Source organism: Ambystoma mexicanum, chromosome 10 (genome assembly GCF_040938575.1).
Source record: "Ambystoma mexicanum isolate Mex_15411 chromosome 10, UKY_AmexF1_1, whole genome shotgun sequence".
NCBI lineage: Eukaryota > Metazoa > Chordata > Amphibia > Caudata > Ambystomatidae > Ambystoma > Ambystoma mexicanum.
In genome coordinates, this window is record NC_090932.1 from 1,535,946,241 (window position 1) to 1,535,972,597 (window position 26,357).

General features: G+C 50.5%; 7 non-coding genes across 7 annotated transcripts; all 7 read right to left on the reverse strand.

Annotated features, from left to right (window-relative positions):
* Positions 1 to 820: 820 nt before the first annotated feature.
* LOC138496389 (U4 spliceosomal RNA) lies at positions 821 to 961 on the reverse strand. The gene has a single exon (XR_011277905.1). It is a non-coding gene; the product is annotated as a U4 spliceosomal RNA (small nuclear RNA).
* A 3,508-nt stretch (positions 962 to 4,469) lies between these two features.
* LOC138496692 (U4 spliceosomal RNA) lies at positions 4,470 to 4,610 on the reverse strand. The gene has a single exon (XR_011278180.1). It is a non-coding gene; the product is annotated as a U4 spliceosomal RNA (small nuclear RNA).
* Positions 4,611 to 8,118: 3,508 nt separating this feature from the next.
* Positions 8,119 to 8,259, reverse strand: LOC138496708 (U4 spliceosomal RNA). The gene has a single exon (XR_011278195.1). It is a non-coding gene; the product is annotated as a U4 spliceosomal RNA (small nuclear RNA).
* Positions 8,260 to 11,753: 3,494 nt separating this feature from the next.
* On the reverse strand, positions 11,754 to 11,894 carry LOC138496615 (U4 spliceosomal RNA). The gene has a single exon (XR_011278110.1). It is a non-coding gene; the product is annotated as a U4 spliceosomal RNA (small nuclear RNA).
* Positions 11,895 to 15,399: 3,505 nt separating this feature from the next.
* On the reverse strand, positions 15,400 to 15,540 carry LOC138496390 (U4 spliceosomal RNA). Its single transcript, XR_011277906.1, has one exon. It is a non-coding gene; the product is annotated as a U4 spliceosomal RNA (small nuclear RNA).
* Positions 15,541 to 19,066: 3,526 nt separating this feature from the next.
* On the reverse strand, positions 19,067 to 19,207 carry LOC138496709 (U4 spliceosomal RNA). The gene has a single exon (XR_011278196.1). It is a non-coding gene; the product is annotated as a U4 spliceosomal RNA (small nuclear RNA).
* A 3,506-nt stretch (positions 19,208 to 22,713) lies between these two features.
* LOC138496391 (U4 spliceosomal RNA) lies at positions 22,714 to 22,854 on the reverse strand. The gene has a single exon (XR_011277907.1). It is a non-coding gene; the product is annotated as a U4 spliceosomal RNA (small nuclear RNA).
* Positions 22,855 to 26,357: the final 3,503 nt, after the last annotated feature.

Below are 26,357 nucleotides of genomic sequence, written 5' to 3' on the forward strand. Positions count from 1 at the left end.
GTGAAACTGTCTGTCCCCTGTTTTCCTTTATAGGGTGGGTTGTATTTTGCAGTGTGTTAGAACTGTCTGTTGTATTAATACTAAAGTAGATATTTGTATACAACCTTGACTGGACAGTCCCTTTTATCAGTGGGTCACAATTGTTTTTTCGCTCTGTTGCAACTAACCAGCCTGACGTTCCGTCCACTGTTCGGACCACTTCCGGTGTACTAGAGGTGTGGGACTGATTGATGGTCTAGAAAGCGATATTCCTCCCTGGACCACTAGTGCCCCGGAAGTTGATTCGTCACACCAAGAGAGGTCGGGTTGTTGACTCCACGTGAATATGTGTCTATAGAATGCATGGGGACAGAAATGCCCTTTTGCCTCTCTTGGGAAGACTGAGATGGTGAGCGAAGGCCAAAGGTAAAGCGACCCCTCTGCTGCGGTTGGCTTCAGTGGCAGCCAGACCTCCCTGAGTAACCATCCAACAATCTGATGACTTTCGCAAGAGCAGATGTGGCAAAGAGGATCGAAGGCAGGCAGGTCACTGTCTGCTAGGTTCTGAAAGCTCATGGTTTTCATGTCGTGAGATCAGGAAGGCAGCGAGACAACTGAGGCGCTTAATGCACCTGCTGCATGGTCACGGTTCCATAGACTTCGCTGCGCCGCTTGGAGTTTACGAATGCGCTAGCTTCTGGAAGTAAACCCCTTTGTTGAGGGTAGGCCACGAGAGAACAAAGAATAGAAGGGATGGGTTCCGAAAAACACACCCCTCTTGCTAGGTCTTCTCCAGTGGAGTAAAAGCGTCATTGTCTCCTTTTCAAACAAATCGGTTCAGCCTCCGTAGAGACTGTCAAAAATTACCAATTCCAGCTATATTTCAAGCTGTCATGGCGGGGTATTGGGTAAAGTTTTCAATAAGCAATAATCGCGCCTCGGTTAAACCTCATGAGCTACGATACTGCCACTGCGCAAAGCTAAAGCACCTGACCCAGAGGCCCGTGCGCCCCGGGAATGGATTCCCATTTAACTTGCACTGATCCCAGCAAGCTCCATCCTGAGCATCCTTTGTCAAACTCATAAAACCGCCTGGATTCCAGTGCCGAGATTTGTTGAGGTGAACACCTGTATCATCTTGCGCTCACCAAACTGACAGCAAATATAGTAGCAAGGTATGCATAGGATTCTGGGAGTAAACATGCAAATGAGCAGGCTGCTACCTGTGCGCTCTTTCCCTTAGCATGATCGGTGGCCTGTTGGCAAGTGACCCCGCCCTCCTGAGAGATTATTGGGCAGGCCGCTGCCAAGGCAACATGGGAGAGGCTTGAGAATGCAAAGAGCCATTGGAGGATTGCACAGGAGCGAGGACAGCATCGAGAAATGGGCTCCTTTGGGGACAGGTGAAGTGATGCTCCACCAGGACGACCAGCTGTTTCTGCAGTGCAGCCAGGACATTGACAAGAAGTGAATCAATTTGTCTCTGAGCGTTCCAACTGTTGACCAAACCATTACAATTTCGATACATTTCCATGCCATCACATACCTACCTGTTTGTGATAATTGCACTTGTCCTTGAAAATAGACCCGATTTTGCAGGGGACTCTGGGAAAAGTGAAAAGGTCCTATGTAATTCACGTCTTGTACCCTGTCTCATAGGGCGGACCCTGCAATTCTACTTCCACTCCACTGCCAAAAATGAAGCGGCCTTGCCCTGTTCAGGCTTTTTGCTGTAGCCCCTGGGCCTTTGCAGAGCCATCTGCTTAGTGTGGCTCTGCCACTGAGGTCAGAAGAGAACATTTAGCCTGAGAAACGGCTGTCTGTGTGTGCAGCTTGGAGAAGACACTGTTGCCATGGGAAAGACATGCCTGTTTGCTGTGCAAATGAAGTGCAGACACAGACAGAAGAGACCACTTGACTGGTAGGAATTGAAGAACCTGACCAAGAGTGAGGAATTAGACCATCCGCACGGGGAGTGTGCGCTCCGCCTGGGCTGGTTTGATACTTTTAAAAAAGAAATGGAATGTTGGTAGGTAAACCTCCTGGAAATGTGTGGGGCTATCCCGCACACATTTCCCAATGGACACTGCACAACAAACACATAGTCAAGTGCACTCTGGGGGACACAGTCTACCGGTGCGGTCCTCCTGTCACATTTAGCTGCAATGTGACAGCCATGGGTACATCAAAGCATCTCTGAAGGGGGAAGGCAACGCCTTCCTCCGGCCCTGGTCAGCCTACTTAAAATAGCAAAGGCTCCATCGATATGCCCTGCCTATTGTTAGGTTCTCTCTGATGGCAGCGCATACTGATGAGAGTTAAGTGAAGCAGGCCTGCCAAGAGGCCTGTTCACAGAACTAACACAGGGCAGGAAACCCCAACACCTTTTTCATATGCAATGTGTCAGCTTGAAGCTAGCTCCCACCCCTCTGTATGAAGGCCATTGAATGTCATGTGTGGAACAACTGTTTACAGTAGGCAACCGCTGCAGGGCCACCCCCTTTCAGACGGAAGATATATGTGATTTGATGCAGACAGTCTGTTCTCGAGCTCAATTAACCAGAGAGCCACTTTGATCCACAGGAGACAGGAAGATGGGTGCGGCTTAGTAGTACATGTTGTCACCCCTTACCTTTCCTGTTGCAAAGCACTCTGGTCATGACCTTACGCATGACAGAAGATTGGTGGTGGGGACCCAGGATTGGGTCTTTAAGGTAGGCTTAGCATGCTCCAATCACTGGGGCCCATTTGGCTTTAAAAGAGGGCTGAGCCCCTCACTGAGCAGATCATCCGACGACTTCAAAAGGAGTACGAAGAAGGACTCATTCGGACCCTCGGTGATGGTACAGTCTGCCTCATGGCTTCCGCCAGTGAAGGAAGTCCAGGATTTCCAAGAGGGAAGCAAAATACCTCCCAAAACATCTCCCAGGGAACAGAGGGAGATACCCGACTCAGAGGATCCATCAAGCAGCACCAGAACCGGTACCCAGCCAGCACACAGCGTGCCCTGCTAGGTTAAGCCAGCAAGCTTCCTAGGTGGGAAGTGCCAGAGAGTCTCTGAACAAAGGAGAAGGCCGTTGCCGGCAAACACTCTTCTCAGCTTTGGGTCGGCCGCCTTAAACGTCGACCCAAGCATTGAGAAGAAGCTCGGAGGAGTGCCACAACAAGCATCAACCAGCGTCCATCTTTTAAGGACTTTTTCGAAGCAGTCGAGCTCTCAAACTGCGACCGGCTGCACCACTGTGGCTGTTCTCACGCTGCAGTCACTAAAGCCGTCTGAGAACCCTCGACCAGCGTTCCAGATCCACCAACCAGCACACAGACAACGATTCTTCACCCCGAGCCGCCGGGTAGGGCAGCCTGCAGCCGTCCGCCCAGCCTCGCTTACCAAACTGCCTGCCAACTGATATCCGCATCTGTCGTCCCTCTTGAACTCTGTCGCCGGAGCTACAAAGCATGCTGGAAGCCACTCGATGCTGTCGAGTACCAAGATCATCTCAAACACCAGTTACATTGTGGTTCTGTCCGCCTGGTCCTTCTCCGAAGGCCCTTAGTGACATTTACGACCTCTTGCTCCCTTGCTGCTGCAACCAAATAACCTTGAACAGTTCAGACTGATTGCTTTACCGACTGCACTCCTGTCAGTATCCAGAGTGCATCCCTCTCCTTTGTGAAACTGTCTGTCCCCTGTTTTCCTTTATAGGGTGGGTTGTATTTTGTAGTGTGTTAGAACTGTCTGTTGTATTAATACTAAAGTAGATATTTGTATACAACCTTGACTGGACAGTCCCTTTTATCAGTGGGTCACAATTGTTTTTTCGCTCTGTTGCAACTAACCAGCCTGACGTTCCGTCCACTGTTCGGACCCCTTCCGGTGTACTAGAGGTGTGGGACTGATTGATGGTCTAGAAAGCGATATTCCTCCCTGGACCACTAGTGCCCCGGAAGTTGATTCGTCACACCAAGAGAGGTCGGGTTGTTGACTCCACGTGAATATGTGTCTATAGAATGCATGGGGACAGAAATGCCCTTTTGCCTCTCTTGGGAAGACTGAGATGGTGAGCGAAGGCCAAAGGTAAAGCGACCCCTCTGCTGCGGTTGGCTTCAGTGGCAGCCAGACCTCCCTGAGTAACCATCCAACAATCTGATGACTTTCGCAAGAGCAGATGTGGCAAAGAGGATCGAAGGCAGACAGGTCACTGTCTGCTAGGTTCTGAAAGCTCATGGTTTTCATGTCGTGAGATCAGGAAGGCAGCGAGACAACTGAGGCGCTTAATGCACCTGCTGCATGGTCACGGTTCCATAGACTTCGCTGCGCCGCTTGGAGTTTACGAATGCGCTAGCTTCTGGAAGTAAACCCCTTTGTTGAGGGTAGGCCACGAGAGAACAAAGAATAGAAGGGATGGGTTCCGAAAAACACACCCCTCTTGCTAGGTCTTCTCCAGTGGAGTAAAAGCGTCATTGTCTCCTTTTCAAACAAATCGGTTCAGCCTCCGTAGAGACTGTCAAAAATTACCAATTCCATCTATATTTCAAGCTGTCATGGCGGGGTATTGGGTAAAGTTTTCAATAAGCAATAATCGCGCCTCGGTTAAACCTCATGAGCTACGATACTGCCACTGCGCAAAGCTAAAGCACCTGACGCAGAGGCCCGTGCGCCCCGGGAATGGATTCCCATTTAACTTGCACTGATCCCAGCAAGCTCCATCCTGAGCATCCTTTGTCAAACTCATAAAACCGCCTGGATTCCAGTGCCGAGATTTGTTGACGTGAACACCTATATCATCTTGCGCTCACCAAACTGACAGCAAATATAGTAGCAAGGTATGCATAGGATTCTGGGAGTAAACATGCAAATGAGCAGGCTGCTACCTGTGCGCTCTTTCCCTTAGCATGATCGGTGGCCTGTTGGCAAGTGACCCCGCCCTCCTGAGAGATTATTGGGCAGGCCGCTGCCAAGGCAACATGGGAGAGGCTTGAGAATGCAAAGAGCCATTGGAGGATTGCACAGGAGCGAGGACAGCATCGAGAAATGGGCTCCTTTGGGGACAGGTGAAGTGATGCTCCACCAGGACGACCAGCTGTTTCTGCAGTGCAGCCAGGACATTGACAAGAAGTGAATCAATTTGTCTCTGAGCGTTCCAACTGTTGACCAAACCATTACAATTTCGATACATTTCCATGCCATCACATACCTACCTGTTTGTGATAATTGCACTTGTCCTTGAAAATAGACCCGATTTTGCAGGGGACTCTGGGAAAAGTGAAAAGGTCCTATGTAATTCACGTCTTGTACCCTGTCTCATAGGGCGGACCCTGCAATTCTACTTCCACTCCACTGCCAAAAATGAAGCGGCCTTGCCCTGTTCAGGCTTTTTGCTGTAGCCCCTGGGCCTTTGCAGAGCCATCTGCTTAGTGTGGCTCTGCCACTGAGGTCAGAAGAGAACATTTAGCCTGAGAAACGGCTGTCTGTGTGTGCAGCTTGGAGAAGACACTGTTGCCATGGGAAAGACATGCCTGTTTGCTGTGCAAATGAAGTGCAGACACAGACAGAAGAGACCACTTGACTGGTAGGAATTGAAGAACCTGACCAAGAGTGAGGAATTAGACCATCCGCACGGGGAGTGTGCGCTCCGCCTGGGCTGGTTTGATACTTTTAAAAAAGAAATGGAATGTTGGTAGGTAAACCTCCTGGAAATGTGTGGGGCTATCCCGCACACATTTCCCAATGGACACTGCACAACAAACACATAGTCAAGTGCACTCTGGGGGACACAGTCTACCGGTGCGGTCCTCCTGTCACATTTAGCTGCAATGTGACAGCCATGGGTACATCAAAGCATCTCTGAAGGGGGGAGGCAACGCCTTCCTCCGGCCCTGGTCAGCCTACTTAAAATAGCAAAGGCTCCATCGATATGCCCTGCCTATTGTTAGGTTCTCTCTGATGGCAGCGCATACTGATGAGAGTTAAGTGAAGCAGGCCTGCTAAGAGGCCTGTTCACAGAACTAACACAGGGCAGGAAACCCCAACACCTTTTTCATATGCAATGTGTCAGCTTGAAGCTAGCTCCCACCCCTCTGTATGAAGGCCATTGAATGTCATGTGTGGAACAACTGTTTACAGTAGGCAACCGCTGCAGGGCCACCCCCTTTCAGAGGGAAGATATATGTGATTTGATGCAGACAGTCTGTTCTCGAGCTCAATTAACCAGAGAGCCACTTTGATCCACAGGAGACAGGAAGATGGGTGCGGCTTAGTAGTACATGTTGTCACCCCTTACCTTTCCTGTTGCAAAGCACTCTGGTCATGACCTTACGCATGACAGAAGATTGGTGGTGGGGACCCAGGATTGGGTCTTTAAGGTAGGCTTAGCATGCTCCAATCACTGGGGCCCATTTGGCTTTAAAAGAGGGCTGAGCCCCTCACTGAGCAGATCATCCGACGACTTCAAAAGGAGTACGAAGAAGGACTCATTCGGACCCTCGGTGATGGTACAATCTGCCTCACGGCTTCCGCCAGTGAAGGAAGTCCAGGATTTCCAAGAGGGAAGCAAAATACCTCCCAAAACATCTCCCAGGGAACAGAGGGAGATACCCGACTCAGAGGATCCATCAAGCAGCACCAGAACCGGTACCCAGCCAGCACACAGCGTGCCCTGCTAGGTTAAGCCAGCAAGCTTCCTAGGTGGGAAGTGCCAGAGAGTCTCTGAACAAAGGACAAGGCCGTTGCCGGCAAACACTCTTCTCAGCTTTGGGTCGGCCGCCTTAAACGTCGACCCAAGCATTGAGAAGAAGCTCGGAGGAGTGCCACAACAAGCATCAACCAGCGTCCATCTTTTAAGGACTTTTTCGAAGCAGTCGAGCTCTCAAACTGCGACCGGCTGCACCACTGTGGCTGTTCTCACGCTGCAGTCACTAAAGCCGTCTGAGAACCCTCGACCAGCGTTCCAGATCCACCAACCAGCACACAGACAACGATTCTTCACCCCGAGCCGCCGGGTAGGGCAGCCTGCAGCCGTCCACCCAGCCTCGCTTACCAAACTGCCTGCCAACTGATATCCGCATCTGTCGTCCCTCTTGAACTCTGTCGCCGGAGCTACAAAGCATGCTGGAAGCCACTCGATGCTGTCGAGTACCAAGATCATCTCAAACACCAGTTACATTGTGGTTCTGTCCCCCTGGTCCTTCTCCGAAGGCCCTTAGTGACATTTACGACCTCTTGCTCCCTTGCTGCTGCAACCAAATAACCTTGAACAGTTCAGACTGATTGCTTTACCGACTGCACTCCTGTCAGTATCCAGAGTGCATCCCTCTCCTTTGTGAAACTGTCTGTCCCCTGTTTTCCTTTATAGGGTGGGTTGTATTTTGTAGTGTGTTAGAACTGTCTGTTGTATTAATACTAAAGTAGATATTTGTATACAACCTTGACTGGACAGTCCCTTTTATCAGTGGGTCACAATTGTTTTTTCGCTCTGTTGCAACTAACCAGCCTGACGTTCCGTCCACTGTTCGGACCCCTTCCGGTGTACTAGAGGTGTGGGACTGATTGATGGTCTAGAAAGCGATATTCCTCCCTGGACCACTAGTGCCCCGGAAGTTGATTCGTCACACCAAGAGAGGTCGGGTTGTTGACTCCACGTGAATATGTGTCTATAGAATGCATGGGGACAGAAATGCCCTTTTGCCTCTCTTGGGAAGACTGAGATGGTGAGCGAAGGCCAAAGGTAAAGCGACCCCTCTGCTGCGGTTGGCTTCAGTGGCAGCCAGACCTCCCTGAGTAACCATCCAACAATCTGATGACATTCTCAAGAGCAGATGTGGCAAAGAGGATCGAAGGCAGACAGGTCACTGTCTGCTAGGTTCTGAAAGCTCATGGTTTTCATGTCGTGAGATCAGGAAGGCAGCGAGACAACTGAGGCGCTTAATGCACCTGCTGCATGGTCACGGTTCCATAGACTTCGCTGCGCCGCTTGGAGTTTACGAATGCGCTAGCTTCTGGAAGTAAACCCCTTTGTTGAGGGTAGGCCACGAGAGAACAAAGAATAGAAGGGATGGGTTCCGAAAAACACACCCCTCTTGCTAGGTCTTCTCCAGTGGAGTAAAAGCGTCATTGTCTCCTTTTCAAACAAATCGGTTCAGCCTCCGTAGAGACTGTCAAAAATTACCAATTCCAGCTATATTTCAAGCTGTCATGGCGGGGTATTGGGTAAAGTTTTCAATAAGCAATAATCGCGCCTTGGTTAAACCTCATGAGCTACGATACTGCCACTGCGCAAAGCTAAAGCACCTGACCCAGAGGCCCGTGCGCCCCGGGAATGGATTCCCATTTAACTTGCACTGATCCCAGCAAGCTCCATCCTGAGCATCCTTTGTCAAACTCATAAAACCGCCTGGATTCCAGTGCCGAGATTTGTTGAGGTGAACACCTGTATCATCTTGCGCTCACCAAACTGACAGCAAATATAGTAGCAAGGTATGCATAGGATTCTGGGAGTAAACATGCAAATGAGCAGGCTGCTACCTGTGCGCTCTTTCCCTTAGCATGATCGGTGGCCTGTTGGCAAGTGACCCCGCCCTCCTGAGAGATTATTGGGCAGGCCGCTGCCAAGGCAACATGGGAGAGGCTTGAGAATGCAAAGAGCCATTGGAGGATTGCACAGGAGCGAGGACAGCATCGAGAAATGGGCTCCTTTGGGGACAGGTGAAGTGATGCTCCACCAGGACGACCAGCTGTTTCTGCATTGACAAGAAGTGAATCAATTTGTCTCTGAGCGTTCCAACTGTTGACCAAACCATTACAATTTCGATACATTTCCATGCCATCACATACCTACCTGTTTGTGATAATTGCACTTGTCCTTGAAAATAGACCCGATTTTGCAGGGGACTCTGGGAAAAGTGAAAAGGTCCTATGTAATTCACGTCTTGTACCCTGTCTCATAGGGCGGACCCTGCAATTCTACTTCCACTCCACTGCCAAAAATGAAGCGTCCTTGCCCTGTTCAGGCTTTTTGCTGTAGCCCCTGGGCCTTTGCAGAGCCATCTGCTTAGTGTGGCTCTGCCACTGAGGTCAGAAGAGAACATTTAGCCTGAGAAACGGCTGTCTGTGTGTGCAGCTTGGAGAAGACACTGTTGCCATGGGAAAGACATGCCTGTTTGCTGTGCAAATGAAGTGCAGACACAGACAGAAGAGACCACTTGACTGGTAGGAATTGAAGAACCTGACCAAGAGTGAGGAATTAGACCATCCGCATGGGGAGTGTGCGCTCCGCCTGGGCTGGTTTGATACTTTTAAAAAAGAAATGGAATGTTGGTAGGTAAACCTCCTGGAAATGTGTGGGGCTATCCCGCACACATTTCCCAATGGACACTGCACAACAAACACATAGTCAAGTGCACTCTGGGGGACACAGTCTACCGGTGCGGTCCTCCTGTCACATTTAGCTGCAATGTGACAGCCATGGGTACATCAAAGCATCTCTGAAGGGGGAAGGCAACGCCTTCCTCCGGCCCTGGTCAGCCTACTTAAAATAGCAAAGGCTCCATCGATATGCTCTGCCTATTGTTAGGTTCTCTCTGATGGCAGCGCATACTGATGAGAGTTAAGTGAAGCAGGCCTGCCAAGAGGCCTGTTCACAGAACTAACACAGGGCAGGAAACCCCAACACCTTTTTCATATGCAATGTGTCAGCTTGAAGCTAGCTCCCACCCCTCTGTATGAAGGCCATTGAATGTCATGTGTGGAACAACTGTTTACAGTAGGCAACCGCTGCAGGGCCACCCCCTTTCAGAGGGAAGATATATGTGATTTGATGCAGACAGTCTGTTCTCGAGCTCAATTAACCAGAGAGCCACTTTGATCCACAGGAGACAGGAAGATGGGTGCGGCTTAGTAGTACATGTTGTCACCCCTTACCTTTCCTGTTGCAAAGCACTCTGGTCATGACCTTACGCATGACAGAAGATTGGTGGTGGGGACCCAGGATTGGGTCTTTAAGGTAGGCTTAGCATGCTCCAATCACTGGGGCCCATTTGGCTTTAAAAGAGGGCTGAGCCCCTCACTAAGCAGATCATCCGACGACTTCAAAAGGAGTACGAAGAAGGACTCATTCGGACCCTCGGTGATGGTACAGTCTGCCTCACGGCTTCCGCCAGTGAAGGAAGTCCAGGATTTCCAAGAGGGAAGCAAAATACCTCCCAAAACATCTCCCAGGGAACAGAGGGAGATACCCGACTCAGAGGATCCATCAAGCAGCACCAGAACCGGTACCCAGCCAGCACACAGCGTGCCCTGCTAGGTTAAGCCAGCAAGCTTCCTAGGTGGGAAGTGCCAGAGAGTCTCTGAACAAAGGACAAGGCCGTTGCCGGCAAACACTCTTCTCAGCTTTGGGTCGGCCGCCTTAAACGTCGACCCAAGCATTGAGAAGAAGCTCGGAGGAGTGCCACAACAAGCATCAACCAGCGTCCATCTTTTAAGGACTTTTTCGAAGCAGTCGAGCTCTCAAACTGCGACCGGCTGCACCACTGTGGCTGTTCTCACGCTGTAGTCACTAAAGCCGTCTGAGAACCCTCGACCAGCGTTCCAGATCCACCAACCAGCACACAGACAACGATTCTTCACCCCGAGCCGCCGGGTAGGGCAGCCTGCAGCCGTCCGCCCAGCCTCGCTTACCAAACTGCCTGCCAACTGATATCCGCATCTGTCGTCCCTCTTGAACTCTGTCGCCGGAGCTACAAAGCATGCTGGAAGCCACTCGATGCTGTCGAGTACCAAGATCATCTCAAACACCAGTTACATTGTGGTTCTGTCCCCCTGGTCCTTCTCCGAAGGCCCTTAGTGACATTTACGACCTCTTGCTCCCTTGCTGCTGCAACCAAATAACCTTGAACAGTTCAGACTGATTGCTTTACCGACTGCACTCCTGTCAGTATCCAGAGTGCATCCCTCTCCTTTGTGAAACTGTCTGTCCCCTGTTTTCCTTTATAGGGTGGGTTGTATTTTGTAGTGTGTTAGAACTGTCTGTTGTATTAATACTAAAGTAGATATTTGTATACAACCTTGACTGGACAGTCCCTTTTATCAGTGGGTCACAATTGTTTTTTCGCTCTGTTGCAACTAACCAGCCTGACGTTCCGTCCACTGTTAGGACCCCTTCCGGTGTACTAGAGGTGTGGGACTGATTGATGGTCTAGAAAGCGATATTCCTCCCTGGACCACTAGTGCCCCGGAAGTTGATTCGTCACACCAAGAGAGGTCGGGTTGTTGACTCCACGTGAATATGTGTCTATAGAATGCATGGGGACAGAAATGCCCTTTTGCCTCTCTTGGGAAGACTGAGATGGTGAGCGAAGGCCAAAGGTAAAGCGACCCCTCTGCTGCGGTTGGCTTCAGTGGCAGCCAGACCTCCCTGAGTAACCATCCAACAATCTGATGACTTTCGCAAGAGCAGATGTGGCAAAGAGGATCGAAGGCAGACAGGTCACTGTCTGCTAGGTTCTGAAAGCTCATGGTTTTCATGTCGTGAGATCAGGAAGGCAGCGAGACAACTGAGGCGCTTAATGAACCTGCTGCATGGTCACGGTTCCATAGACTTCGCTGCGCCGCTTGGAGTTTACGAATGCGCTAGCTTCTGGAAGTAAACCCCTTTGTTGAGGGTAGGCCACGAGAGAACAAAGAATAGAAGGGATGGGTTCCGAAAAACACACCCCTCTTGCTAGGTCTTCTCCAGTGGAGTAAAAGCGTCATTGTCTCCTTTTCAAACAAATCGGTTCAGCCTCCGTAGAGACTGTCAAAAATTACCAATTCCAGCTATGTTTCAAGCTGTCATGGCGGGGTATTGGGTAAAGTTTTCAATAAGCAATAATCGCGCCTCGGTTAAACCTCATGAGCTACGATACTGCCACTGCGCAAAGCTAAAGCACCTGACCCAGAGGCCCGTGCGCCCCGGGAATGGATTCCCATTTAACTTGCACTGATCCCAGCAAGCTCCATCCTGAGCATCCTTTGTCAAACTCATAAAACCGCCTGGATTCCAGTGCCGAGATTTGTTGAGGTGAACACCTGTATCATCTTGCGCTCACCAAACTGACAGCAAATATAGTAGCAAGGTATGCATAGGATTCTGGGAGTAAACATGCAAATGAGCAGGCTGCTACCTGTGCGCTCTTTCCCTTAGCATGATCGGTGGCCTGTTGGCAAGTGACCCCGCCCTCCTGAGAGATTATTGGGCAGGCCGCTGCCAAGGCAACATGGGAGAGGCTTGAGAATGCAAGGAGCCATTGGAGGATTGCACAGGAGCGAGGACAGCATCGAGAAATGCACTCCTTTGGGGACAGGTGAAGTGATGCTCCACCAGGACGACCAGCTGTTTCTGCAGTGCAGCCAGGACATTGACAAGAAGTGAATCAATTTGTCTCTGAGCGTTCCAACTGTTGACCAAACCATTACAATTTCGATACATTTCCATGCCATCACATACCTACCTGTTTGTGATAATTGCACTTGTCCTTGAAAATAGACCCGATTTTGCAGGGGACTCTGGGAAAAGTGAAAAGGTCCTATGTAATTCACGTCTTGTACCCTGTCTCATAGGGCGGACCCTGCAATTCTACTTCCACTCCACTGCCAAAAATGAAGCGGCCTTGCCCTGTTCAGGCTTTTTGCTGTAGCCCCTGGGCCTTTGCAGAGCCATCTGCTTAGTGTGGCTCTGCCACTGAGGTCAGAAGAGAACATTTAGCCTGAGAAACGGCTGTCTGTGTGTGCAGCTTGGAGAAGACACTGTTGCCATGGGAAAGACATGCCTGTTTGCTGTGCAAATGAAGTGCAGACACAGACAGAAGAGACCACTTGACTGGTAGGAATTGAAGAACCTGACCAAGAGTGAGGAATTAGACCATCCGCACGGGGAGTGTGCGCTCCGCCTGGGCTGGTTTGATACTTTTAAAAAAGAAATGGAATGTTGGTAGGTAAACCTCCTGGAAATGTGTGGGGCTATCCCGCACACATTTCCCAATGGACACTGCACAACAAACACATAGTCAAGTGCACTCTGGGGGACACAGTCTACCGGTGCGGTCCTCCTGTCACATTTAGCTGCAATGTGACAGCCATGGGTACATCAAAGCATCTCTGAAGGGGGAAGGCAACGCCTTCCTCCGGCCCTGGTCAGCCTACTTAAAATAGCAAAGGCTCCATCGATATGCTCTGCCTATTGTTAGGTTCTCTCTGATGGCAGCGCATACTGATGAGAGTTAAGTGAAGCAGGCCTGCCAAGAGGCCTGTTCACAGAACTAACACAGGGCAGGAAACCCCAACACCTTTTTCATATGCAATGTGTCAGCTTGAAGCTAGCTCCCACCCCTCTGTATGAAGGCCATTGAATGTCATGTGTGGAACAACTGTTTACAGTAGGCAACCGCTGCAGGGCCACCCCCTTTCAGAGGGAAGATATATGTGATTTGATGCAGACAGTCTTTTCTCGAGCTCAATTAACCAGAGAGCCACTTTGATCCACAGGAGACAGGAAGATGGGTGCGGCTTAGTAGTACATGTTGTCACCCCTTACCTTTCCTGTTGCAAAGCACTCTGGTCATGACCTTACGCATGACAGAAGATTGGTGGTGGGGACCCAGGATTGGGTCTTTAAGGTAGGCTTAGCATGCTCCAATCACTGGGGCCCATTTGGCTTTAAAAGAGGGCTGAGCCCCTCACTAAGCAGATCATCCGACGACTTCAAAAGGAGTACGAAGAAGGACTCATTCGGACCCTCGGTGATGGTACAGTCTGCCTCACGGCTTCCGCCAGTGAAGGAAGTCCAGGATTTCCAAGAGGGAAGCAAAATACCTCCCAAAACATCTCCCAGGGAACAGAGGGAGATACCCGACTCAGAGGATCCATCAAGCAGCACCAGAACCGGTACCCAGCCAGCACACAGCGTGCCCTGCTAGGTTAAGCCAGCAAGCTTCCTAGGTGGGAAGTGCCAGAGAGTCTCTGAACAAAGGACAAGGCCGTTGCCGGCAAACACTCTTCTCAGCTTTGGGTCGGCCGCCTTAAACGTCGACCCAAGCATTGAGAAGAAGCTCGGAGTGCCACAACAAGCATCAACCAGCGTCCATCTTTTAAGGACTTTTTCGAAGCAGTCGAGCTCTCAAACTGCGACCGGCTGCACCACTGTGGCTGTTCTCACGCTGTAGTCACTAAAGGCGTCTGAGAACCCTCGACCAGCGTTCCAGATCCACCAACCAGCACACAGACAACGATTCTTCACCCCGAGCCGCCGGGTAGGGCAGCCTGCAGCCGTCCGCCCAGCCTCGCTTATCAAACTGCCTGCCAACTGATATCCGCATCTGTCGTCCCTCTTGAACTCTGTCGCCGGAGCTACAAAGCATGCTGGAAGCCACTCGATGCTGTCGAGTACCAAGATCATCTCAAACACCAGTTACATTGTGGTTCTGTCCCCCTGGTCCTTCTCCGAAGGCCCTTAGTGACATTTACGACCTCTTGCTCCCTTGCTGCTGCAACCAAATAACCTTGAACAGTTCAGACTGATTGCTTTACCGACTGCACTCCTGTCAGTATCCAGAGTGCATCCCTCTCCTTTGTGAAACTGTCTGTCCCCTGTTTTCCTTTATAGGGTGGGTTGTATTTTGTAGTGTGTTAGAACTGTCTGTTGTATTAATACTAAAGTAGATATTTGTATACAACCTTGACTGGACAGTCCCTTTTATCAGTGGGTCACAATTGTTTTTTCGCTCTGTTGCAACTAACCAGCCTGACGTTCCGTCCACTGTTCGGACCCCTTCCGGTGTACTAGAGGTGTGGGACTGATTGATGGTCTAGAAAGCGATATTCCTCCCTGGACCACTAGTGCCCCGGAAGTTGATTCGTCACATCAAGAGAGGTCGGGTTGTTGACTCCACGTGAATATGTGTCTATAGAATGCATGGGGACAGAAATGCCCTTTTGCCTCTCTTGGGAAGACTGAGATGGTGAGCGAAGGCCAAAGGTAAAGCGACCCCTCTGCTGCGGTTGGCTTCAGTGGCAGCCAGACCTCCCTGAGTAACCATCCAACAATCTGATGACTTTCGCAAGAGCAGATATGGCAAAGAGGATCGAAGGCAGACAGGTCACTGTCTGCTAGGTTCTGAAAGCTCATGGTTTTCATGTCGTGAGATCAGGAAGGCAGCGAGACAACTGAGGCGCTTAATGCACCTGCTGCATGGTCACGGTTCCATAGACTTCGCTGCGCCACTTGGAGTTTACGAATGCGCTAGCTTCTGGAAGTAAACCCCTTTGTTGAGGGTAGGCCACGAGAGAACAAAGAATAGAAGGGATGGGTTCCGAAAAACACACCCCTCTTGCTAGGTCTTCTCCAGTGGAGTAAAAGCGTCATTGTCTCCTTTTCAAACAAATCGGTTCAGCCTCCGTAGAGACTGTCAAAAATTACCAATTCCAGCTATATTTCAAGCTGTCATGGCGGGGTATTGGGTAAAGTTTTCAATAAGCAATAATCGCGCCTCGGTTAAACCTCATGAGCTACGATACTGCCACTGCGCAAAGCTAAAGCACCTGACCCAGAGGCCCGAGCGCCCCGGGAATGGATTCCCATTTAACTTGCACTGATCCCAGCAAGCTCCATCCTGAGCATCCTTTGTCAAACTCATAAAACCGCCTGGATTCCAGTGCCGAGATTTGTTGAGGTGAACACCTGTATCATCTTGCGCTCACCAAACTGACAACAAATATAGTAGCAAGGTATGCATAGGATTCTGGGAGTAAACATGCAAATGAGCAGGCTGCTACCTGTGCGCTCTTTCCCTTAGCATGATCGGTGGCCTGTTGGCAAGTGACCCCGCCCTCCTGAGAGATTATTGGGCAGGCCGCTGCCAAGGCAACATGGGAGAGGCTTGAGAATGCAAAGAGCCATTGGAGGATTGCACAGGAGCGAGGACAGCATCGAGAAATGGGCTCCTTTGGGGACAGGTGAAGTGATGCTCCACCAGGACGACCAGCTGTTTCTGCAGTGCAGCCAGGACATTGACAAGAAGTGAATCAATTTGTCTCTGAGCGTTCCAACTGTTGACCAAACCATTACAATTTCGATACATTTCCATGCCATCACATACCTACCTGTTTGTGATAATTGCACTTGTCCTTGAAAATAGACCCGATTTTGCAGGGGACTCTGGGAAAAGTGAAAAGGTCCTATGTAATTCACGTCTTGTACCCTGTCTCATAGGGCGGACCCTGCAATTCTACTTCCACTCCACTGCCAAAAATGAAGCGGCCTTGCCCTGTTCAGGCTTTTTGCTGTAGCCCCTGGGCCTTTGCAGAGCCATCTGCTTAGTGTGGCTCTGCCACTGAGGTCAGAAGAGAACATTTAGCCTGAGAAACGGCTGTCTGTGTGTGCAGCTTGGAGAAGACACTGTTGCCATGGGAAAGACATGCCTGTTTGCTGTGCAAATGAAGTGCAGACACAGACAGAAGAGACCACTTGACTGGTAGGAATTGAAGAACCTGACCAAGAGTGAGGAATTAGACCATCCGCACGGGGAGTGTGCGCTCCGCCTGGGCTGGTTTGATACTTTTAAAAAAGAAATGGAATGTTGGTAGGTAAACCTCCTGGAAATGTGTGGGGCTATCCCGCACACATTTCCCAATGGACACTGCACAACAAACACATAGTCAAGTGCACTCTGGGGGACACAGTCTACCGGTGCGGTCCTCCTGTCACATTTAGCTGCAATGTGACAGCCATGGGTACATCAAAGCATCTCTGAAGGGGGAAGGCAACGCCTTCCTCCGGCCCTGGTCAGCCTACTTAAAATAGCAAAGGCTCCATCGATATGCCCTGCCTATTGTTAGGTTCTCTCTGATGGCAGCGCATACTGATGAGAGTTAAGTGAAGCAGGCCTGCCAAGAGGCCTGTTCACAGAACTAACACAGGGCAGGAAACCCCAACACCTTTTTCATATGCAATGTGTCAGCTTGAAGCTAGCTCCCACCCCTCTGTATGAAGGCCATTGAATGTCATGTGTGGAACAACTGTTTACAGTAGGCAACCGCTGCAGGGCCACCCCCTTTCAGAGGGAAGATATATGTGATTTGATGCAGACAGTCTGTTCTCGAGCTCAATTAACCAGAGAGCCACTTTGATCCACAGGAGACAGGAAGATGGGTGCGGCTTAGTAGTACATGTTGTCACCCCTTACCTTTCCTGTTGCAAAGCACTCTGGTCATGACCTTACGCATGACAGAAGATTGGTGGTGGGGACCCAGGATTGGGTCTTTAAGGTAGGCTTAGCATGCTCCAATCACTGGGGCCCATTTGGCTTTAAAAGAGGGCTGAGCCCCTCACTGAGCAGATCATCCGACGACTTCAAAAGGAGTACGAAGAAGGACTCATTCGGACCCTCGGTGATGGTACAATCTGCCTCACGGCTTCCGCCAGTGAAGGAAGTCCAGGATTTCCAAAGGGAAGCAAAATACCTCCCAAAACATCTCCCAGGGAACAGAGGGAGATACCCGACTCAGAGGATCCATCAAGCAGCACCAGAACCGGTACCCAGCCAGCACACAGCGTGCCCTGCTAGGTTAAGCCAGCAAGCTTCCTAGGTGGGAAGTGCCAGAGAGTCTCTGAACAAAGGACAAGGCCGTTGCCGGCAAACACTCTTCTCAGCTTTGGGTCGGCCGCCTTAAACGTCGACCCAAGCATTGAGAAGAAGCTCGGAGGAGTGCCACAACAAGCATCAACCAGCGTCCATCTTTTAAGGACTTTTTCGAAGCAGTCGAGCTCTCAAACTGCGACCGGCTGCACCACTGTGGCTGTTCTCACGCTGCAGACACTGCAGCGTGAGAACAGCCACAGTGGTGCAGCCGGTCGCAGTTTGAGCGTTCCAGATCCACCAACCAGCACACAGACAACGATTCTTCACCCCGAGCCGCCGGGTAGGGCAGCCTGCAGCCGTCCGCCCAGCCTCGCTTAGCAAACTGCCTGCCAACTGATATCCGCATCTGTCGTCCCTCTTGAACTCTGTCGCCGGAGCTACAAAGCATGCTGGAAGCCACTCGATGCTGTCGAGTACCAAGATCATCTCAAACACCAGTTACATTGTGGTTCTGTCCCCCTGGTCCTTCTCCGAAGGCCCTTAGTGACATTTACGACCTCTTGCTCCCTTGCTGCTGCAACCAAATAACCTTGAACAGTTCAGACTGATTGCTTTACCGACTGCACTCCTGTCAGTATCCAGAGTGCATCCCTCTCCTTTGTGAAACTGTCTGTCCCCTGTTTTCCTTTATAGGGTGGGTTGTATTTTGTAGTGTGTTAGACCTGTCTGTTGTATTAATACTAAAGTAGATATTTGTATACAACCTTGACTGGACAGTCCCTTTTATCAGTGGGTCACAATTGTTTTTTCGCTCTGTTGCAACTAACCAGCCTGACGTTCCGTCCACTGTTCGGACCCCTTCCGGTGTACTAGAGGTGTGGGACTGATTGATGGTCTAGAAAGCGATATTCCTCCCTGGACCACTAGTGCCCCGGAAGTTGATTCGTCACACCAAGAGAGGTCGGGTTGTTGACTCCACGTGAATATGTGTCTATAGAATGCATGGGGACAGAAATGCCCTTTTGCCTCTCTTGGGAAGACTGAGATGGTGAGCGAAGGCCAAAGGTAAAGCGACCCCTCTGCTGCGGTTGGCTTCAGTGGCAGCCAGACCTCCCTGAGTAACCATCCAACAATCTGATGACTTTCTCAAGAGCAGATGTGGCAAAGAGGATCGAAGGCAGACAGGTCACTGTCTGCTAGGTTCTGAAAGCTCATGGTTTTCATGTCGTGAGATCAGGAAGGCAGCGAGACAACTGAGGCGCTTAATGCACCTGCTGCATGGTCACGGTTCCATAGACTTCGCTGCGCCGCTTGGAGTTTACGAATGCGCTAGCTTCTGGAAGTAAACCCCTTTGTTGAGGGTAGGCCACGAGAGAACAAAGAATAGAAGGGATGGGTTCCGAAAAACACACCCCTCTTGCTAGGTCTTCTCCAGTGGAGTAAAAGTGCCATTGTCTCCTTTTCAAACAAATCGGTTCAGCCTCCGTAGAGACTGTCAAAAATTACCAATTCCAGCTATATTTCAAGCTGTCATGGCGGGGTATTGGGTAAAGTTTTCAATAAGCAATAATCGCGCCTTGGTTAAACCTCATGAGCTACGATACTGCCACTGCGCAAAGCTAAAGCACCTGACCCAGAGGCCCGTGCGCCCCGGGAATGGATTCCCATTTAACTTGCACTGATCCCAGCAAGCTCCATCCTGAGCATCCTTTGTCAAACTCATAAAACCGCCTGGATTCCAGTGCCGAGATTTGTTGAGGTGAACACCTGTATCATCTTGCGCTCACCAAACTGACAGCAAATATAGTAGCAAGGTATGCATAGGATTCTGGGAGTAAACATGCAAATGAGCAGGCTGCTACCTGTGCGCTCTTTCCCTTAGCATGATCGGTGGCCTGTTGGCAAGTGACCCCGCCCTCCTGAGAGATTATTGGGCAGGCCGCTGCCAAGGCAACATGGGAGAGGCTTGAGAATGCAAAGAGCCATTGGAGGATTGCACAGGAGCGAGGACAGCATCGAGAAATGGGCTCCTTTGGGGACAGGTGAAGTGATGCTCCACCAGGACGACCAGCTGTTTCTGCAGTGCAGCCAGGACATTGACAAGAAGTGAATCAATTTGTCTCTGAGCGTTCCAACTGTTGACCAAACCATTACAATTTCGATACATTTCCATGCCATCACATACCTACCTGTTTGTGATAATTGCACTTGTCCTTGAAAATAGACCCGATTTTGCAGGGGACTCTGGGAAAAGTGAAAAGGTCCTATGTAATTCACGTCTTGTACCCTGTCTCATAGGGCGGACCCTGCAATTCTACTTCCACTCCACTGCCAAAAATGAAGCGGCCTTGCCCTGTTCAGGCTTTTTGCTGTAGCCCCTGGGCCTTTGCAGAGCCATCTGCTTAGTGTGGCTCTGCCACTGAGGTCAGAAGAGAACATTTAGCCTGAGAAACGGCTGTCTGTGTGTGCAGCTTGGAGAAGACACTGTTGCCATGGGAAAGACATGCCTGTTTGCTGTGCAAATGAAGTGCAGACACAGACAGAAGAGACCACTTGACTGGTAGGAATTGAAGAACCTGACCAAGAGTGAGGAATTAGACCATCCGCACGGGGAGTGTGCGCTCCGCCTGGGCTGGTTTGATACTTTTAAAAAAGAAATGGAATGTTGGTAGGTAAACCTCCTGGAAATGTGTGGGGCTATCCCGCACACATTTCCCAATGGACACTGCACAACAAACACATAGTCAAGTGCACTCTGGGGGACACAGTCTACCGGTGCGGTCCTCCTGTCACATTTAGCTGCAATGTGACAGCCATGGGTACATCAAAGCATCTCTGAAGGGGGAAGGCAACGCCTTCCTCCGGCCCTGGTCAGCCTACTTAAAATAGCAAAGGCTCCATCGATATGCTCTGCCTATTGTTAGGTTCTCTCTGATGGCAGCGCATACTGATGAGAGTTAAGTGAAGCAGGCCTGCCAAGAGGCCTGTTCACAGAACTAACACAGGGCAGGAAACCCCAACACCTTTTTCATATGCAATGTGTCAGCTTGAAGCTAGCTCCCACCCCTCTGTATGAAGGCCATTGAATGTCATGTGTGGAACAACTGTTTACAGTAGGCAACCGCTGCAGGGCCACCCCCTTTCAGAGGGAAGATATATGTGATTTGATGCAGACAGTCTGCTCTCGAGCTCAATTAACCAGAGAGCCACTTTGATCCACAGGAGACAGGAAGATGGGTGCGGCTTAGTAGTACATGTTGTCACCCCTTACCTTTCCTGTTGCAAAGCACTCTGGTCATGACCTTACGCATGACAGAAGATTGGTGGTGGGGACCCAGGATTGGGTCTTTAAGGTAGGCTTAGCATGCTCCAATCACTGGGGCCCATTTGGCTTTAAAAGAGGGCTGAGCCCCTCACTAAGCAGATCATCCGACGACTTCAAAAGGAGTACGAAGAAGGACTCATTCGGACCCTCGGTGATGGTACAGTCTGCCTCACGGCTTCCGCCAGTGAAGGAAGTCCAGGATTTCCAAGAGGGAAGCAAAATACCTCCCAAAACATCTCCCAGGGAACAGAGGGAGATACCCGACTCAGAGGATCCATCAAGCAGCACCAGAACCGGTACCCAGCCAGCACACAGCGTGCCCTGCTAGGTTAAGCCAGCAAGCTTCCTAGGTGGGAAGTGCCAGAGAGTCTCTGAACAAAGGACAAGGCCGTTGCCGGCAAACACTCTTCTCAGCTTTGGGTCGGCCGCCTTAAACGTCGACCCAAGCATTGAGAAGAAGCTCGGAGGAGTGCCACAACAAGCATCAACCAGCGTCCATCTTTTAAGGACTTTTTCGAAGCAGTCGAGCTCTCAAACTGCGACCGGCTGCACCACTGTGGCTGTTCTCACGCTGCAGTCACTAAAGCCGTCTGAGAACCCTCGACCAGCGTTCCAGATCCACCAACCAGCACACAGACAACGATTCTTCACCCCGAGCCGCCGGGTAGGGCAGCCTGCAGCCGTCCGCCCAGCCTCGCTTACCAAACTGCCTGCCCACTGATATCCGCATCTGTCGTCCCTCTTGAACTCTGTCGCCGGAGCTACAAAGCATGCTGGAAGCCACTCGATGCTGTCGAATACCAAGATCATCTCAAACACCAGTTACATTGTGGTTCTGTCCCCCTGGTCCTTCTCCGAAGGCCCTTAGTGACATTTACGACCTCTTGCTCCATTGCTGCTGCAACCAAATAACCTTGAACAGTTCAGACTGATTGCTTTACCGACTGCACTCCTGTCAGTATCCAGAGTGCATCCCTCTCCTTTGTGAAACTGTCTGTCCCCTGTTTTCCTTTATAGGGTGGGTTGTATTTTGTAGTGTGTTAGAACTGTCTGTTGTATTAATACTAAAGTAGATATTTGTATACAACCTTGACTGGACAGTCCCTTTTATCAGTGGGTCACAATTGTTTTTTCGCTCTGTTGCAACTAACCAGCCTGACGTTCCGTCCACTGTTAGGACCCCTTCCGGTGTACTAGAGGTGTGGGACTGATTGATGGTCTAGAAAGCGATATTCCTCCCTGGACCACTAGTGCCCCGGAAGTTGATTCGTCACACCAAGAGAGGTCGGGTTGTTGACTCCACGTGAATATGTGTCTATAGAATGCATGGGGACAGAAATGCCCTTTTGCCTCTCTTGGGAAGACTGAGATGGTGAGCGAAGGCCAAAGGTAAAGCGACCCCTCTGCTGCGGTTGGCTTCAGTGGCAGCCAGACCTCCCTGAGTAACCATCCAACAATCTGATGACTTTCGCAAGAGCAGATGTGGCAAAGAGGATCGAAGGCAGACAGGTCACTGTCTGCTAGGTTCTGAAAGCTCATGGTTTTCATGTCGTGAGATCAGGAAGGCAGCGAGACAACTGAGGCGCTTAATGCACCTGCTGCATGGTCACGGTTCCATAGACTTCGCTGCGCCGCTTGGAGTTTAGGATGCGCTAGCTTCTGGAAGTAAACCCCTTTGTTGGGGTAGGCCACGAGAGAACAAAGAATAGAAGGGATGGGTTCCGAAAAACACACCCCTCTTGCTAGGTCTTCTCCAGTGGAGTAAAAGCGTCATTGTCTCCTTTTCAAACAAATCGGTTCAGCCTCCGTAGAGACTGTCAAAAATTACCAATTCCAGCTATATTTCAAGCTGTCATGGCGGGGTATTGGGTAAAGTTTTCAATAAGCAATAATCGCGCCTCGGTTAAACCTCATGAGCTACGATACTGCCACTGCGCAAAGCTAAAGCACCTGACCCAGAGGCCCGTGCGCCCCGGGAATGGATTCCCATTTAACTTGCACTGATCCCAGCAAGCTCCATCCTGAGCATCCTTTGTCAAACTCATAAAACCGCCTGGATTCAAGTGCCGAGATTTGTTGAGGTGAACACCTGTATCATCTTGCGCTCACCAAACTGACAGCAAATATAGTAGCAAGGTATGCATAGGATTCTGGGAGTAAACATGCAAATGAGCAGGCTGCTACCTGTGCGCTCTTTCCCTTAGCATGATCGGTGGCCTGTTGGCAAGTGACCCCGCCCTCCTGAGAGATTATTGGGCAGGCCGCTGCCAAGGCAACATGGGAGAGGCTTGAGAATGCAAAGAGCCATTGGAGGATTGCACAGGAGCGAGGACAGCATCGAGAAATGGGCTCCTTTGGGGACAGGTGAAGTGATGCTCCACCAGGACGACCAGCTGTTTCTGCAGTGCAGCCAGGACATTGACAAGAAGTGAATCAATTTGTCTCTGAGCGTTCCAACTGTTGACCAAACCATTACAATTTCGATACATTTCCATGCCATCACATACCTACCTGTTTGTGATAATTGCACTTGTCCTTGAAAATAGACCCGAGTTTGCAGGGGACTCTGGGAAAAGTGAAAAGGTCCTATGTAATTCACGTCTTGTACCCTGTCTCATAGGGCGGACCCTGCAATTCTACTTCCACTCCACTGCCAAAAATGAAGCGGCCTTGCCCTGTTCAGGCTTTTTGCTGTAGCCCCTGGGCCTTTGCAGAGCCATCTGCTTAGTGTGGCTCTGCCACTGAGGTCAGAAGAGAACATTTAGCCTGAGAAACGGCTGTCTGTGTGTGCAGCTTGGAGAAGACACTGTTGCCATGGGAAAGACATGCCTGTTTGCTGTGCAAATGAAGTGCAGACACAGACAGAAGAGACCACTTGACTGGTAGGAATTGAAGAACCTGACCAAGAGTGAGGAATTAGACCATCCGCACGGGGAGTGTGCGCTCCGCCTGGGCTGGTTTGATACTTTTAAAAAAGAAATGGAATGTTGGTAGGTAAACCTCCTGGAAATGTGTGGGGCTATTCCGCACACATTTCCCAATGGACACTGCACAACAAACACATAGTCAAGTGCACTCTGGGGGACACAGTCTACCGGTGCGGTCCTCCTGTCACATTTAGCTGCAATGTGACAGCCATGGGTACATCAAAGCATCTCTGAAGGGGGAAGGCAACGCCTTCCTCCGGCCCTGGTCAGCCTACTTAAAATAGCAAAGGCTCCATCGATATGCCCTGCCTATTGTTAGGTTCTCTCTGATGGCAGCGCATACTGATGAGAGTTAAGTGAAGCAGGCCTGCCAAGAGGCCTGTTCACAGAACTAACACAGGGCAGGAAACCCCAACACCTTTTTCATATGCAATGTGTCAGCTTGAAGCTAGCTCCCACCCCTCTGTATGAAGGCCATTGAATGTCATGTGTGGAACAACTGTTTACAGTAGGCAACCGCTGCAGGGCCACCCCCTTTCAGAGGGAAGATATATGTGATTTGATGCAGACAGTCTGTTCTCGAGCTCAATTAACCAGAGAGCCACTTTGATCCACAGGAGACAGGAAGATGGGTGCGGCTTAGTAGTACATGTTGTCACCCCTTACCTTTCCTGTTGCAAAGCACTCTGGTCATGACCTTACGCATGACAGAAGATTGGTGGTGGGGACCCAGGATTGGGTCTTTAAGGTAGGCTTAGCATGCTCCAATCACTGGGGCCCATTTGGCTTTAAAAGAGGGCTGAGCCCCTCACTAAGCAGATCATCCGACGACTTCAAAAGGAGTACGAAGAAGGACTCATTCGGACCCTCGGTGATGGTACAGTCTGCCTCACGGCTTCCGCCAGTGAAGGAAGTCCAGGATTTCCAAGAGGGAAGCAAAATACCTCCCAAAACATCTCCCAGGGAACAGAGGGAGATACCCGACTCAGAGGATCCATCAAGCAGCACCAGAACCGGTACCCAGCCAGCACACAGCGTGCCCTGCTAGGTTAAGCCAGCAAGCTTCCTAGGTGGGAAGTGCCAGAGAGTCTCTGAACAAAGGACAAGGCCGTTGCCGGCAAACACTCTTCTCAGCTTTGGGTCGGCCGCCTTAAACGTCGACCCAAGCATTGAGAAGAAGCTCGGAGGAGTGCCACAACAAGCATCAACCAGCGTCCATCTTTTAAGGACTTTTTCGAAGCAGTCGAGCTCTCAAACTGCGACCGGCTGCACCACTGTGGCTGTTCTCACGCTGCAGTCACTAAAGCCGTCTGAGAACCCTCGACCAGCGTTCCAGATCCACCAACCAGCACACAGACAACGATTCTTCACCCCGAGCCGCCGGGTAGGGCAGCCTGCAGCCGTCCGCCCAGCCTCGCTTACCAAACTGCCTGCCAACTGATATCCGCATCTGTCGTCCCTCTTGAACTCTGTCGCCGGAGCTACAAAGCATGCTGGAAGCCACTCGATGCTGTCGAGTACCAAGATCATCTCAAACACCAGTTACATTGTGGTTCTGTCCCCCTGGTCCTTCTCCGAAGACCCTTAGTGACATTTACGACCTCTTGCTCCCTTGCTGCTGCAACCAAATAACCTTGAACAGTTCAGACTGATTGCTTTACCGACTGCACTCCTGTCAGTATCCAGAGTGCATCCCTCTCCTTTGTGAAACTGTCTGTCCCCTGTTTTCCTTTATAGGGTGGGTTGTATTTTGTAGTGTGTTAGAACTGTCTGTTGTATTAATACTAAAGTAGATATTTGTATACAACCTTGACTGGACAGTCCCTTTTATCAGTGGGTCACAATTGTTTTTTCGCTCTGTTGCAACTAACCAGCCTGACGTTCCGTCCACTGTTCGGACCCCTTCCGGTGTACTAGAGGTGTGGGACTGATTGATGGTCTAGAAAGCGATATTCCTCCCTGGACCACTAGTGCCCCGGAAGTTGATTCGTCACACCAAGAGAGGTCGGGTTGTTGACTCCACGTGAATATGTGTCTATAGAATGCATGGGGACAGAAATGCCCTTTTGCCTCTCTTGGGAAGACTGAGATGGTGAGCGAAGGCCAAAGGTAAAGCGACCCCTCTGCTGCGGTTGGCTTCAGTGGCAGCCAGACCTCCCTGAGTAACCATCCAACAATCTGATGACTTTCGCAAGAGCAGATGTGGCAAAGAGGATCGAAGGCAGACAGGTCACTGTCTGCTAGGTTCTGAAAGCTCATGGTTTTCATGTCGTGAGATCAGGAAGGCAGCGAGACAACTGAGGCGCTTAATGCACCTGCTGCATGGTCACGGTTCCATAGACTTCGCTGCGCCGCTTGGAGTTTACGAATGCGCTAGCTTCTGGAAGTAAACCCCTTTGTTGAGGGTAGGCCACGAGAGAACAAAGAATAGAAGGGATGGGTTCCGAAAAACACACCCCTCTTGCTAGGTCTTCTCCAGTGGAGTAAAAGCGTCATTGTCTCCTTTTCAAACAAATCGG